The sequence below is a fragment of the Typopeltis vanoorti genome, chromosome 25 (assembly GCF_054136105.1).
Source record: "Typopeltis vanoorti isolate ZY-2024b chromosome 25, IOZ_Tvanoo_1.0, whole genome shotgun sequence".
Taxonomy (NCBI): domain Eukaryota; kingdom Metazoa; phylum Arthropoda; class Arachnida; order Uropygi; family Thelyphonidae; genus Typopeltis; species Typopeltis vanoorti.
The window spans coordinates 51,615,516-51,629,602 of NC_143573.1; the positions used below are offsets into that span (position 1 = coordinate 51,615,516).

Here is a 14,087-nt window from a genome sequence, read left to right on the forward strand (position 1 = left end):
GACGACTGGGGGTACCCTTTCTTTAAGTTCGTTTTGTTTACGTTCACATTCTATCTCCGCTGTTTTGGGTGTATCCGCAGTAGAGGAGATTTTCCTTTTCTTTTTGACCGTTTGAAATTCTGTGTTGGTTTCCAAAAACTGCTGAGTATTATCTAGGATGCAACATCCTCTAAATTCGTGAAGTGTCCTAATTCTGGTTCAGTCAACATGCCTCCATCATTTAAATCATCCATCCTATCCTCTGTGACTGCTGTAGGGGGGGATGTATCTAACAGTTTTACTTTCCCTGGCCAGTTGTCCTCAATAGTTTTCCTAATCTTAGAAATTCTCTGTAAACTTCTTCGAATATGCTTTCATTGAGAGGTTTTGACATGTTTGATAGGAGGTAATAACTCTGTTAGAATAAGTTTGAGAAATGGGTCCTAAATCCCAATGTAAATATCCCGTAGATCAAATCGATCTACCAGCATAGGTAGCAAAGTCTTGCACTTAAAAGTTTTCTGAACAAAATTACTTACCAAAAAATTTCATTTATAGATACTTTTGCTACTTGATTCCGAATCTAAACCAAAACTCAACAAACATTATTCGTCAAACTAAACGATATTACATTCACTAGGCTTTATACGACTCAGCTAATCCTAATCTTAATTCGTCACTAAAATGTGTAATTGTCAATTTTTGTTATTCGGATATATATAATTTTTTAAATTTTATACTTCACTTTTTGTATGTTTGGTGGCGTTGGATGTCTGTGTATGGCTTGTTGTTTCACTGGTTTGCGCCATTGTTTTAGTTGGAGTTGGTTTTTTGATTTGTTTATGTTTCCATTGAGTTATTTCTTGAATGAAACTGTATTTTAGTGAACGGAGTAATATTTTACGTGTTGTACATTTTGGCGCAGATATATCAGGGAAAAAGGTGAGTTAAGTGTAAATATTAAATTAATAATCCCAGATGAGTCTTTGACTCCATGAGGTCTTGGGATAATAATAATAACACTAGTTAAAAATAACCTGTTCTTTATAATGGTACTTATCCATTTGCTCATCAAAGTCACGTATTACAATTGCAGTATAGTTTTTCCTGAAATAGCATCAAAATTTTTATCAGAACTCTGTGTGAATATGTGTGCTATGTATGCTAATTCTTGGGATTTTATCAAATGTTTAGGTAGCTCATGATATTAGATAATCTTAAGCTGCCAGTATATTCACAACTGATAGACTGAAAATGAATATTTTGCTAATTAAAACCATATTTTAGTAATAATTAAACACACCTCGATGTGTTTTAAGATAAGATGACATATTATTTAGTAATGTTGATTTAGGAGTGTTGGTGGATAAGGAATTGAAATTTAGGGGACACATTGCAAAAGTGGCCAAATCAGCTCATCAAATCACTTGGTTGCTGAAGAATACGTTGACAAGCAGGTTATTGTTCCTCTGTATCGAGCCTTGATAAGACCCCATCTCGACTACTGTGCTCAGATTTGGTCACCTAGGTTTCTTTTTCTTGATGGGGAGGAGGTGGAGAGGATCCAGTGGCGAGTGACCAAGATGATAGCAGGTCTGTGGAATGAACCGTATGAGAACAGGTTGAGGAGATTTGTGGGTTGCAAAAATTGGTTGATAGGCGGAGGAGGGGAGATATGATTGAGACATTCAAATTACTGAAGGGTTTCTATAAAATTAATTCGGAAGATATTTTTGAGAACAGGGCTGGTTGTGGGAGGACTAGGGAACATCCATGGAAGCTGGGCAAAAGTGTGGTTAGTAAAGGTGTTAGAGCTGGGTTCTTTACTTTTAGAGTAGTGAATGAGTGGAATGTGCTCCCTGAGTCTGTGGTGGATGCTGTGACCGTGAATGAGTTTAAGGCGAGGTATGATAGATACTGTATGTATGTCGAATAGTTGTGATGAATATGATTTGAGGCCTCCCTCGATGAGTCTAATGACTCCCTGGAGTTGCCTGTAGTAATAGTAATTGATAATGTAACTGGATAATGTAAATGGAGGCCTGGATAATAATAATAATAACTGAAAATAGTATGATTGGAAATAGTGTTGAAAGATGAAGACCCAATAAACAAGTATTGAAATATGTCGCATAAATAAAACATAAATGATACGAGTAACAAAGAAAATGAATAAAGAAAAAAAAAACTATTATTTTTAAAAGATTAAAAATGAAGAGTATTGTCATTTTCCCCTTCAAAAATAACAATGTTTAATTACTACTCTGACATAATGCATTTCATTTAATAAAACTTAATTTTTAGTGTATAGGTTGGAATACCGGTGTCTTTCCTCAACATAAAAGCTTGGCAATTTTCTGTTATCTGTTTATTCTTTTTCCAGGGGCATAGTGCTACATGTGATGCGTTCTGCAACATATAGGTGCTGTGCAATAATAAATCGGAATATTAGGTACAAATAATAATTAATTACAGCTCACTTGAATTTGTGTGAATAAATTTTGGGAATTGTTGATGTAGTATCAATATCTAATGCAGATAGCAAAAGAAATCTAAAAATTAGAAAAAATAATAAAAGAAACCCCCTCCCCCAAAAAAATTTCCCATAAACATTTCTATATCCATTCATCAGTATTTGAGGCATCAATACAAACTTCATGATATACACCACCACCTACATCAAAACTTGATCTCCTTTTCCTAACAAAACCTCACCTGACATCATTCACTACCATAGCTCATGTCATCTGCTCCAATTACCCCCAAGATACATTCTGCAAAAATAGGGAGGGATATGTACTTTTGTAAAATCTGATATCACTTGCCATAGGTTATCCAACTTCGAATCTCCAGTTTTCAAACCTGCTCTGGCTCAAGATTTCTTTTTACAGCCTTTGTGTATTTACTGCTCCCCCTAATGCTGACAACCATGCTGCCTTTTTGATTTCATACAAACTAATTACCTAAATTTTGAGATTGTCTTATAGGGAGACTAACATCCATAACACATACTGACTCACCTTTTCCTGCTTCTTATCATGCCAGAAGGGAGGTTGACTCATTTGCTTTCAGTTACAATCTAACACAAATAGTTAACCTACCAGACAATTCTCATCATTCTTCCAACAGTGAACTTTTTTTTTTTTTAATTAGCTCTCTCTCCATATGCAATGTGGATGTCAATTTTCCTCTTAGTAACTGACCACAGTCTTATTCAAGTCTCCTTCTCTACAGTACCATCTGCTTACCAGCCAATCCCAGCATTGTATCCTATAGCATTACAATTGCCCGACTGTGATGACCTCTATAATTTTTATGCCTCTTTTCCATGGTCAGATTACTGCCGCCTTCATCCTTCTAATCCAAACATCTGCACTAGACTAATAACTCAAATAATCCTCACTGGAATGAGAGCCTTCATTCCCCACTTCATTGCAAACCCGTGTCCTGTATTTAGGCTGTGGTTCTCAGAAAAATGTCATCTGCAGTCCATGATAATAATGCAACTTATGTTCAATGGTTTAAATTAAAAACTCCAGCTTCTCATCCAGCTTATACAGTAGCCTGAAAAGTGTGACAAAGTTACTAACAGTTACAAAGCAGACTTCATAAAATGAAATGGAATAACTTGTTGCCTTCTGGTCCCTTGCTAAGGCTGTTGGGTGTAACTTCTGCCCTTCCCTGTTCCTATCTCTCTTATATTCTGATGATGCATAGTAACTCTTGGCATCAGTTTTTTTCCTCCAACTCTTGCTTAAATGACCAAGGCAAATCACCTTCTATATTACCACAAGCTGCCCCACTGTATGCCTCCTGAATTTTTGCCAGGACATTAGGAAAATCCTGATTAATCTTTATAATAATAAAGCTTCTGGTCCAAACGATGGTATTCCATTTGTGGTCCAGAATTAACACCCATCCTATATTTCCTGTATGAGCTATCATATTCTAACTGGCATCTACTTAACAGGGTGGAAGTAAGCCTTCACCAGCCTATACCAAAAAAAGGGAGACAAAATTCAGCCATCTATTGTCCAGTTACACTCACATCAGTACTTTCAAAAGTGATGGAGATGATTATCAACAACAAGCTTCTTCACTGCCTGAAGACCCATCAGTTAATTAACGATCTCCAGTATGGATTTTCCCCTTTCTCATTCTACTGCTGACTTAGTTAATCTCACTTACCTTTGAACACAGGGCATGAAAAGATTTGGGGAAATGCATTTGGGGTTAATGATTTGGGGTTATCACTCTCAGTATTTCAGAGGCATTCAATTGTGGCTTCCTGAACAAGCTACCATCTTATATCTTCCTTCCTGCATCCTGTGATTGGACTCTCATTTTTTTTCACTGGTCATTAATTGCATGTAATGGTGGATAGTTTCCTCTAATCAGATTTCTCAGTCAATGCCTATCTCTTACTACAAATTCTATTCACAACTATACTGATCACAATTCTCTTCATTTCTCTTTCTCATTCAAGAAGCCCTGTGGTGCTCAAATTATAGAAGTCTCAAAATCTTTTATAACCAATGACTTAAACACTGATCTCCTCAACATTCTCAAATGGGTCGAAGATACTTTACCACCAGTAAAGTTCATTGCCCTAAAAACTCAGGCTTGCCTTATTACCTGTAAGAAAGATCCTACTTTACTCACTTTTGATAATGTTCCACTTTCCTTTCAAGATCAGATTTCTCTTCTTGGGTTGACTGTGTCATGTTCTTGGTTTATATACAGGGAGTTCGGGATAAATTTGACATATTTATAATTAATTATATTTTTCCGTAAGTTACATGTATTAACACACACTTCTCTTCATTTAAAAGTTTGGACCCTTCTTCATTCATATACAAGATGTCAGAAAGGATGGATAGCTGGAACCCACCTGAATCATGGAAGAGAATAACTTGTATCATGATGATTCGTGCCCGCCATCAAAATAAGGATATTACGACTGCTGCCCAATGCTCCCTGAATACAGTAAAAACAATCAGGCATGAACTAGAGACTTGCAATGGTGACTACGAGGATGTAGTAAGAAGAAAGATCCCTAGCAGACGATCTGATTGCGTTCGTACAGCAGAATTCCTCGCAAATCTGCAGGAACAGGTGTTGAAGAACCTTGGCATTGGAATTCGGGCTTTGTTCGTGGAGTTGCTAACTGTAGTCAAGCCCTGGATAACAAGGGTAGCCAATGGTAGGCCGTATGTATGGCAGCAGGATTCGGCCCCTTGCCACACCTCTGGGAAAAGTCAAAAATGGTTGTCTGAAAATTTCTACGACTTCACCAGTCCAAATGTTTGGCCTCCAAACTCCCCAGACCTTAACCCCATGGATTATTTTGTATGGGGCGCAGTTGAAAAAGACACCAATCGCACTTCCAGTAATACAAAAGCCCAGTTAATGGATAAAATTAAAACAGTTTTTGCGGCCCTTCCCAGGGAGACTGTAGCATCAGCTTGTTCGAGGTTCCGAAGCAGAATTGAAGCTGTGATCGATGCTAATGGTGGTTATTTTGAGTAAATCTTGTTGATAGTATTGTAATTAACTCTGCCTGTAATGTTTTTTTGTCAATTCATTAAATTTAATAGATACAAAGAAGATTTTCTTTTTCCTTACGAAACTGTCAAATTTATCCCGAACACCCTGTATATCGTGTGTGGTCTGTGTGACTATGTGACTGCCTTTACTCTAACTTTACAGTTAACATAAATTTTTTGTATCACTTAATATCAGATATTCGTTTGCCGACAAATTTGTATTGATTAAAGACTGCGCCAGCCAAGTCTTTAATCAATACAAATGTTATGTATGATTGACATACATAACTTTTGTCTGTATGCCATTTTGACATGTATTCCTTTTGATTATTTTTGTCAAAAGTCAAAAGGAATACCATTTCAGCTGAACGCTCTTTTAGCATTCATGCTGATATCCCATCAGTTCCATTGCAGAATTCTTATTCGGTTTGTGCATCCTCATATTACCTCTTCACTGTATTCAGTGGTGAGTACAATGTTGCATATACCAGTTGATAGCTTTTAGCAAAATGACTGCTCATTAGTTGAACCATCACTTCTGCATCAGATTTAGTGCAGAATTCACCTGCATACCATCTGCATTCAGTAGTTATTCTTTCAAATTCACTCTTTTCTTGCAGCATAATAATAGAATTCTTTGGGGATGTCTTTAACTTGCAGAGCCAGTTTCTTTTCATATTCAGACTTTGTTTTCTGTACAGCACTTGTCACTCTTCTGGCCTGCTGCTTATAATTATCATAATTGACATTCTTTTGCACATGGTATTCCTCCTACTTAATCTTTTTCTTATGAATCTCTTACTTAATTAGATTGCACATTCATTTCATTCTTTATTTATTTTTCGAACTCTAGAGACACATTCATTGGTCGCTGATGTCATTTAAAAAGAAACATGGTGGCATTACAGTAACAGCTTCATAACTGTTATATAGATTGGAAGGGATAAAGAACTGTGAGAAACAACCAATTTTGAGACATGTTGAAACCTGCAGAATGAAGTCAAACATAAGTGTGAATTCATCTGAATTAGTGGTACCCTGCTCCTACCACTTTCAGTCAGTACCCATGAAAACTTTTGCCAGACAAGTTTTGCTAAGTGTCTGAGTTCTTCCCTTGTGTCTAGGTGTGGGTGATTTTGTTGTTTTGTTACTTTTATGATTTAATTTTGAAGTGTATCCAGTGATAAAGTGATTATAGACTGGTAATCAGAGTTCAGTATTTTGAGTCCAACCAGAAGTATTATTCTGCATTCAAATGAGATAGTTTGGTAAATAATAGATGGCATGGCATGCAGACTGGTTTCTCTCTGTATGGATGTCATGTCCAAGAGTATCATCTCTCACTGCATGTCCCCACTATATACTTCTGTTTGATCAAACTTATGAAGATGCCCCACAAACAATAACACTGCAAAAAAAGTGAATCTCCCTCCTAAACTAATCCCATAAAAAAAAGTCATCCCAATTTAGTATCTCCTGCTTTTGACCTTCTCAAGGTTTCGTGTATAGAGGCTTAAGTGCTGTGAGAACTTCATGTTGGAGGCTTAATGGATTGTATACAGCACTCAGAAAGGATTAAAAACAGAATTTAATTCTTCCTATATTTCATCTCAGTCAATGAGACATCTTCTTCTCCCATAGTCCAAAATGAACCGTTGGGTCATTCATGGCTGGTAGGTGATACTCTTTGCTAGCCTCCTCCAGTCGTCTCGGTCTCTTGTTCTTGATGTCAGTTGAGAAAGAGAGGAATTTGTCCATTTTTTGATGTTATCAGTCCATTTTAATCGAGGTCGGCCCCTAACCCTTGATCCTGGAACGATTCCTTCTAGGGTTTGCTTTGGAATGCCACTAGCCTTCTCCACATGTCCGAACCATTTCATCTGTCTTCTTCTGATGACTGTCAGAATATTTTCCCTTTTTCTCCCATCTATTGAGTCAGTCAGTTTTTGGACATTTTCATTGGTTTCGTGAGCGGTATAGGGAATTCTCAAAAGTCTTCTGTAAGTTTTCGTTTCGAAAGACAGGAGTCTCCTCTCATCTTCCTTCAATAAAGTCCAGGCCTCGCAGCCATACAAAAGGACAGAATTCACCAAGGTGTCAATTCACCTAGTCTTAGTCTAGTTGTGATTGCTATTCTGTTATCTTCCCACAATGGTTTTAACTTCTGTAGGGCCACGGTTTCCTTAGCAGTTCGGTATTTAATGTCGGTTTTTGAACGACCATCTTGACTCAACGTGCTTCCTAGATAAGTGAACTTCTTTACATTCTCAATTTGCTTATTGCCAATTTGTATTTTTAAGAATTCAATGTCTGATTTTGAGGTTATCATTGTTTTTGTTTTTTGTAGGTTTATGTATAATCCATATTTTTTTAATGTTCCGAAAACACGGCTGGTTATCTCTTGTAATTCTTCTTCACTTTCTGCCAGAAGATCGATATCATCAGCGAAACGTAAGTTATTTATTCTTAGTCCACCAACTACTATTCCAGTGTCATATTCATAAAGAGTTTCATCTATGACATATTCCAGAAAACAATTAAAAAGAAGAGGGGACAAGATGCATCCCTGTCTTACCTCCCGTTCTGCCCAGAACGGTTCACTGCTGTAATTTTTAATTTCAATTCTCATATCAGATGAGGAATAAAGAGATTTAATAATCCTAATAATTTTGTTGTCAATACCATAATGCTCTAAAATTTTCCATAATGCCTCGTGCCATATTGAGTCAAAAGCTTTTTGAAGGTCTAAGAAGTTGTGACAGATTATTTTGCATGTTCTATGTATTTTTCGCCTAGTATGTGTATTATAAAAATATGGTCGATTGTACTTCTGGACTTCCGGAAACCTGCTTGTTCATCTGATAGTCTGCTTTCTATTTTCTTTTCGATTCTTGACAATAGTATTTTTAACACGATTTTGCTTGGATGTCTAATAAGGCTTATTGTTCTATAGGTGCTACATTTATTGCTGTTTCCCTTTTTAGGGATAGGTACAAGGACAGAAGTCCGCCAATCAGAAGGCCAAGTCTCTGTGTTCCATACGTCCTGGAATAAATTTAGCAAGGTGTCTATGATGATATCACCCCTTTCGCGTATCAGTTCCACTGTGGCACCATCACTTCCCAGTGATTTTCCAATTTTTGAGGAGCTAACTGCTGCAATAACTTCTTCTTTTAATATTGGATAATCTCCTTCCTCCGAACCTCCTGGCAAAATTTCTTCCAAAATATCATCGGTCAATTGAGGGTCCTTTTGAAAAAGCTTGGTTGCATAACATTTCCATCTATCAATTATTTTCTGGTTATCTGTGATAGGGGTTCCATCTTCTATGCTCCAATTAATTCCGGTAAAAGGTTTGGTTAGCTTATTGATAATTTGAAAAGCACTTTTAGAATTATTTTTATTTAAGTCCTTTTCTATCTTTTTGCATTCATCCAATATCCATAAATTTCTAGCATGTTTGATTTCTTTTTTAATAATCTTAGTAATATTTTTATATTACTAAGTTCTATAGTACTATAGTTCTATATATAAGTACTATAGTTTTCTATTATCACCACTATTAATATGAGATTTCAAATATCTTCCTTCGTCGCATAGGTCCAAAATATTGTTGGTTATCCATGGTTTATTTATTTTCCTTTTGTATCCAAGGATTTCTTCAGCTGTCTCAGTTATCTTTTATGAGAAGTATTTAGTTTTAGATTCGATACTATTATGTTTCTTGAAGCTTGTGTCAAAAATTTGTTTTAATTTGTATTTATATAGTGTATTTATTTGGGGATCTTTTAATTTTTCTATATTATATCTTTTACGAGTTGATTTTGTAGGTAATCTTTCCTTCATTTTCATATTCACAGTTACGATGACCATATTGTGGTCACTGCCAATGTCGGCTCCAGGAAATGATCTAGTTCTTGTGAGGTTGATGGAGTTTTTAAATCTTGTGCTTACAAGGATAAAGTCGATTTGGTTGTGTGTTTTACCATCAGGGGAAGTCCATGTTCATCTTCTGGAAGGTTTATGGGGAAATAGTGTTAGTAATGGTAAGTTCATTTTGTGAGGCAAAATTGATCAATTCAAAACCTCTTTCGTTTGTCTCCCCATAGCCATATGGTCCAACAAATGGGAGATAATCCTTGCCGATGTCTGTTCCAATTTTGGCATTCCAATCGCCCTGTACAATCAAAAGGTCTTTTCTATTCACTCTGGTGATTGTTGCATTAAGTTGACAATAAAACTCTTCTACGTCGGAGTCCTCGTGATCTGTGGTTGGGGCATAGACCTGTATGATGGTGATATTGAGTGGTTTCCCTCTCAGGCCGACTAGAGCAATTCTGCTATTGATAGGGTTGAATTCCATGACAGAATTTCGTGATGATTTGATACACAAATCATCACGAGGCATCTTCAGGGATAACATAAAAACAAATAACAAACAATACTAAGCCCAACAACGTGGGAGATGCTCAAGTCCAATCTAGGTGGAGCGCCCTCTAAGGGCAGTTGTAGGTGGCCTGGAATGTAAAGTGAGACCTCTAATGATAAGCATTTCCCAAATCTTAGGAGCTTAATGCAACCATATTTGTTAAGATTTGGTTGATTCCTGAGAGCTGCTGCTGATTCTAAGAGTAGTCTTTCTCTTTTGAATTTGCTGTGGTGGAGCATGGTGGTTTTTTTCCATGAGATCCTGTGGGTTGTATCCAAGACATGGTCAGCCAGGCCTGACTGACCATAGTTGTGCTTGCAGATGTATGACTTAAGTTTCTCCATGTGGATAGTAGCTGATCTGCCTGTCTGTCCAAAGTTTGCCAGTTTACAGGAAGAACAGGGTACTTTATAGACTCCAGGCACTGAGAGAGGAGGGAGCTGATCTTTTGTAAAGCGGATGAGGGTAGCAAGTTTACGGTGGGGCTTAAATGCCGTGTGTAGGTTGTATTTTTAAAATTTTTTTTTAAATAAAATCTTGGCTATTTTTTCAGATGTGCATGGATGTAGGGTATGGTGATGGCATTTCTAAACTCTTTTAGAAGAGAAGATCGGGGAATGGGGGAGGAACTGATTATTTTTCTAATGCTGTGATCACTGTAGCCATTGGAGAGGAAAATGTTGTGTATGTGTACCAAGCTCAGTTGTAAGGGCAGTTCCACGGGAACAAAGATTGTGGGCTCTCTTGGTAAGAGTTTTAATAATGCCATATTGTTGAGCAGGGTGGTGGTGGGAGCGTTTGTGGATGTATCTGCCTGTGTGCATGGGATTTCTATATACCGTGAAGGAAAGTGTACTGTTGGGGAGGCGTATAACTAAGGTGTCTAGGAATGGTAAACAATTGTTCTTTTCCCTTTCCATCATGAACTGGATTCTTGGATGTAGGCTGTTGAGGTGACTGAGGAAGGCTTCTAATGTGTCTGGGCCGTGAGGCCAAATAGAGAACACATCATCTACATATCTTAGCCAGATGGAAGGTTTGGGAGGGGCTGAGTCTGTGGCTCGTTTTTCAAAATCTTCCATATAAAAATTGGCAAGGGGGGTGAGAGGGGGGAACCCATGGTGGTTCCTTCTATCTGCTTATAGATTTTGTTCTTCCAAGAAAAATAACCAGAATAAGTGGCAAAGGAAAAGAGATCTAAGATGTCATAGAGAAAAACGTTTTCTAATAGAGATAAGGTGTCAGTTAAGGGAATATTGGTAAACAATGAGGAGATGTCAAAGCTTACCAATATGTCTGTGTTATTTAAGGTTAAATTTTCTATGACGGTTTTGAAATGGGTAGAGCTTTTTATATAAGATGTGGAAAGTCCAGTAAGCGGTTTAGGGAGTTGGCCAGCTGTTTTGACAGTTTGTAGCAAGGTGAGTTAGTGGCATCTACTATTGGTCTTAGTGAGGAATTGGATTTGTGGATTTTTGGTAAACCGTATAATCGGGGAGAAGAAAGGTTTGAATTTTTCGTGATTTCCAGGGGCCAGGAAGACAATTTTTAAGTAAGTTTTTTAACTTGTGTTTTTGTGGGGTCATGTTCTGGCGGGGTGTAGGTAGAGTGATCTCGGAGGATAATCTCCATTTTTCGATTGTATTCCGTGGCATTAAGAACAACTGTGGTATTACCCTTATCAGCTCTGGTGATAACGATATTTTTTATTTTCGTAATTTCATGTGCATTGGGAGGACAATAAATTACTTTTAGGAGGTGAAGACTGGGCGGGGATGTTAGCGACATCAATTTGATGTTGTTTTTTATTTCTGGCGCTAAGCGACAGATCCTGCATTCGACGTTGAACATCACATTAAGCACCGGCACTTCTTTCGGAGCGACTGCGAAATTGTGGCTGAGAGCTTAGGGCACTGGCGGCATTGTTGCTGAGCCTTTTGGACGATAAGTTCACTACTGTCTGGAGCGGTTGAATTTGCGGTTGCGACTTAACTTTACAAAGGTTGTTAAATTTCTTGATATGTTTATTTTTTATTTTTTGAAATTCTTTCTCTGCAGAAGCTTCCAAAATGCCAGAGAGAATAGACCAATGTTCAGGATTAAGTGCAGCGGAGAGCTCCAATTGTAAGGAACCAATGAGAGAGAAGGGAGCTGATCTTTTGTAGAGCGGACGAGGGTAGCAAATTTGCGGTGGGGCTTAAATGCTGTGTGTAGGTTGTATTTTTTAAAAATCTTGGCTATTTTTTCAGATGTGTCACAGATGTAGGGTATGGTGACGGCTGACTACTGATAGTAACTAATGAGGGAACAAATCGCTGCTACTCGTGCCACCCTCTCCGTGAAGAATGGCTCCATTGGCTCCTTACAATCGGAGCTCTTTGTTGTACTTAACCCTGAACATTGGTCTATTCACTCTGGCATTTTGGAAGCTTCCGCACAGAAAGAATTTCAAAATATAAAAAATAAACATATCAAGAAATTTAACAACCTTTGTAAGCCAAGCCGCAACTGCAGATTCAACCGCTCCAGACAGTAGTGAACTTATCGTCCAAAAGGCTCAGCGACGATGCTGTCAGTGCCCTAAGCCTCGGCCACAATTTCGTGGTCACTCCGAAAGAAGTGCGGTGCTTAATGTCATGTTCAACGTTGAACGCGGGATCTGTCGCTTAGCACCAGAGATAGCAAACAATATCAGACTTGACGTCGCTAACATCCTCACCCAGTCTTCGCCTCCTAAAAGTAATTTATCGTCCTCCCAATGCACTGCTCTAATGAAATTACGAAAAGAAAAAATATTGTTATCACTTGAGCTGATAAGGATAATGCCACAGTCGTTCTTAATGCCACGGAATACAATCGAAAAATGGAAATTATCCTCTGAGATCGCTCTACCTGTACCCCGCTAGAACACGACCCCACAAAAACACAAGTTAAAAAACTTACTTAAAAAGTGTCTTCCTGGGCCCCCGGAAATCACAAAAAAACTCAAACCTTTCTGGTCCCCTCCCTGAATATACGGTTTACCAAAAATCCACAAATCCAATTCCCCAATAAGACCTATAGTAGATGCCACTAACTCACCATGCTACAAACTGTCAAAACAGCTGGCCAACTCTCTGACCCCCTTCACTGGACTTTTCACATCCTATATAAAAAACTCTACCCATTTCAAAACCCGCATAGAAAATTTAACCTTAAATAACACAGACATATTGGTAAGCTTTGACATCTCATTGTTTACCAATATTCCCTTAATTGATACCATAACACTCTTAAAATACGTGTTTCCTTCTGACATCTTAGATCTCTTTTTCTTTGCCATCTATTCTGGTTATTTTTCTTGGAAGAACAAAATCTATAAGCAGATAGAAGGAACTGCCATGGGTTCCCCCTCTCACACCCCTTGCCAATTTTTATATGGAAGATTTTGAAAAACGAACCATAGACTCAGCTCCTTTCAAACCTTCCATCTGGCTAAGATATGTAGATGATGTATTCTCTATCTGGTCTCATGGGCCAGACACATTAGAAGCCTTCCTCAGTCACCTCAACAGCCTACATCCAAGAATCCAGTTCACGATAGAAAGGGAAAAGAACAATTGCTTACCCTTCCTAGACACCTTAGTTACACGCCTCCCCAACGGCACACTTTCCTTCACGGTATATAGAAAACCCACACACACAGGTAGATACATCCACAAACACTCCCACCACCACCCTGCTCAACAATATGGCATTATTAAAACTCTTACCAAGAGAGCCCACAATCTTTGTTCCTGTGGAACTGCCCTTACAACTGAGCTTGACCACATACACAACACTTTCCTCTCCAATGGCTACAGTGATCACAGCATTAGAAAAATAAGCAGTTCCTCCCCCATTCCCTGGTCTTCTCTTCTAAAAGAGTTTAGAAATGCCGTCACCATACCCTACATCCATGCACATCTGAAAAAATAGCCAAGATTTTATAAATAAAAAAAATTAAAAAATTTAACCTACACACAGCATTTAAGCCCCACTGTAAACTTGCTACCCTTATCTGCTTTACAAAAGATCAGCTCCCTCCTCTCTCAGTGCCTAGAGTCTATAAAGTACACTGTTGTTCCTGTAAATTGGCATACTTTGGACAGACA

At 37.9% G+C, this 14,087-nt stretch overlaps 1 protein-coding gene across 1 annotated transcript in view; it reads left to right on the forward strand.

The window, feature by feature from the left end:
- The first annotated feature begins 763 nt into the window (after window positions 1–763).
- The window catches only part of LOC150092745 (ATP-dependent RNA helicase A-like), a 337,554-nt gene continuing 324,230 nt past the window's right edge, over window positions 764–14,087 (forward strand). The window contains 1 exon segment of the mRNA XM_090414778.1: window positions 764–921. The gene's annotated coding sequence lies outside the window, so the exon portion shown is untranslated.